Source organism: Camelina sativa, chromosome 11, assembly GCF_030686135.1.
Source record: "Camelina sativa cultivar CO46 ecotype springtype chromosome 11, ASM3068613v1".
NCBI lineage: Eukaryota > Viridiplantae > Streptophyta > Magnoliopsida > Brassicales > Brassicaceae > Camelina > Camelina sativa.
In genome coordinates, this window is record NC_141890.1 from 26,633,801 (window position 1) to 26,636,448 (window position 2,648).

Below are 2,648 nucleotides of genomic sequence, written 5' to 3' on the forward strand. Positions count from 1 at the left end.
CATGACTTCTCCAACCCGTGAATGTTGTATTTGGTTGTGTGTCTTTTGTAAGTCTATATATTGGACAAGTTTATCACAACTGCATTTGCTTCTCATCCGTTTCCTCTCTTCTGATTCTTCTCATCTATTTTCTCTTATTTTCACATCATTTTGTTACAAAATAACATATTCATTACAAAGTTTGTGTTACAAAGTTTAGAAACTTTTTACAAACCCATTTCCATTACAAAATAAACCTTAGTACAAAAATGTCTAATTGGAGTTCTGATGAAGAAATTGATGAAATGGTAGAGGAGGAAGTTGATAGCATAGTGGAGGAGATCCAATACAACTACACTCATCCGGAAGTACCAACAGCTCCTATAGTCCGAAGGGTGCACATTAATAGAAACCGCGAAGATGGCCACACTCGATTATGGAATGATTATTTTAGTGAGAATCCACCTTACACTCAAGATATGTTCCGCCGTCGCTTTAGAATGAACAAACAATTGTTCATTCGTATTGTTAATACTATTGAGAATGGAGTCCCATACTTTAGACAAAGACGAGATGCTACTGGACGGCTCGGTCTTTCAGCACTTCAAAAATGCACAGCAGCTATCCATATGATGGCATACGGATGTGCGGCATATGCGGTGGATGAATATTTACGACTCGCTGAAACAACCGCCCACAAATGCCTTCTACATTTTGTTGAGGGAGTTATAAATCTGTTTGGAGACGAGTATCTCAGAAGACCTACAGCGGAAGACCTCCAACGATTGATGAATATTGCAGAACATCGCGGTTTCCCCGGAATGGTAGGGAGCATAGATTGTATGCATTGAGAGTGGAAGAATTGTCCCACTGCATGGAAAGGAAAATATTCACGTGGATCTGGAAAACCGACAATCGTACTAGAGGTTGTGGCGTCACAAGATTTATGGATTTGGCACGCATTTTTCGGACCACCAGGTACGTTAAATGATATCAATGTTTTGGACCGCTCACCGGTGTTTGATGATATCCTAGAGGGCCGAGCTCCGAGAGTTACATACGTTGTCAATGGAAGGCAATACAAAATGGCGTACTACCTCACTGACGGTATCTATCCCAAATGGGCAACTTTCATCCAATCCATTACACTTCCACGTGGTCGAAAAGCAAAACTCTTTGCTCAAAATCAAGAAGCATGTCGTAAAGATGTAGAGCGTGCATTTGGAGTCTTGCAAGCTCGATTTGCAATCGTGAAAAATCCCACACTTTTTTGGGATAAAGGAAAAATAGGGAAAATAATGAGAGCATGTATCATCCTGCATAACATGATAGTAGAAGACGAACGACATGAATACAATTTCTACTATCCAACAGAGTTCTATCACGGGAAGGAAGCGGAACTTCCCAAGTCGATTTATCGTATTCTACAGATATGCCAACAACTATAAATAATATGATGCGCATTCGAAATGACCTTCATGATACACAAATGCATGATCATTTGGAAAAAGACTTGATTGAGCATATCTGGCAAAAATTTGGGGCAACCGCACAATAAATCTTATTCCGATTTTTGTTTAATATGTTTAATATTTCAACTTTTTTAATATATGTTTACTATTCCGAATTTTGTAAAATATGTTTAATATTCCAAAGTTTGTAAAATTTTATTGTTTTCTATTTTATGTAATTTAAAATATTTAAAAAATTGTTTTGTCATTTTAGATAATTAAAGTTTGATAATTAATCAACATAAATTAAAAAAATATTATTTAAATGCTTGAGCAACCATCAATGAGGTTCTCTAATGGAGGAGTGATTTTGGTCAAGTACTGTTAGAGTTACTTTAATTAATTTAGTATTAATTATATTATTATTTAAGATGAGAGTAACCATAAAGGTCGCTCCACTAATGATGATCTTAAAACTCAGTGTAAGCCCCATATAAACATATTGGACTCGAGACGCTACGTTTTCAGACTCAATTATTGAATTCTATGTTACATGGTAACTATTTTTAAGGTTTTTTCCGTTTTTGAAACGGTTTTGGAAACTCGTCGACATAAGATTCCTAGAAGTCTCTGTTTGGAAACATGATGGAAATTTCATTTCCGTTTTGGAAACACAACGAAAACTTTTTTTAGCTTATAAACTTAATAAATAAAATAATTTAAAAATATATATTCATGATCATATATATATATATAATATTATTAGTGTTTTAATTCAACTATTTAATATTTATGTTTTGAATTTGTGTTGTTTTAAATATTCTTTTTGATTTTAATGTTTGGTGCTTTATTATGCATGTATACACATATATATCTAGATATATTATATATATGTTTCCAAAACGTTTCTATTTCTTAATTTTAGAAAAAATTGTTTTCCGTTTCTGAAACATTTTATTTTCGCGTATTCGTTTCTGTTTCCATGCAATATAGATTGAATTAAAAACACAAAATAACCCAAAAGAATTGGGAAAGAATACTAAACATATATATAACTGTGAGAGTGTCACGATCCTATCCATGAGATCCAAACCAATAAGAGCCGCTATAAAGAATAATGTCTTGGTGGTATGCAATTATTCAACCTTTAAATATTTTGTAGAAAAATGTGTGATCATGCTCGCGCCACATGATAGACTATCTAAACTAAATTACGGG

General features: G+C 33.8%; 1 pseudogene; it reads left to right on the plus strand.

Annotated features, from left to right (window-relative positions):
- Positions 1 to 248: 248 nt before the first annotated feature.
- Positions 249 to 1,537, plus strand: LOC104728272 (uncharacterized; annotated as a pseudogene).
- The last annotated feature ends 1,111 nt before the right edge of the window (positions 1,538 to 2,648 follow it).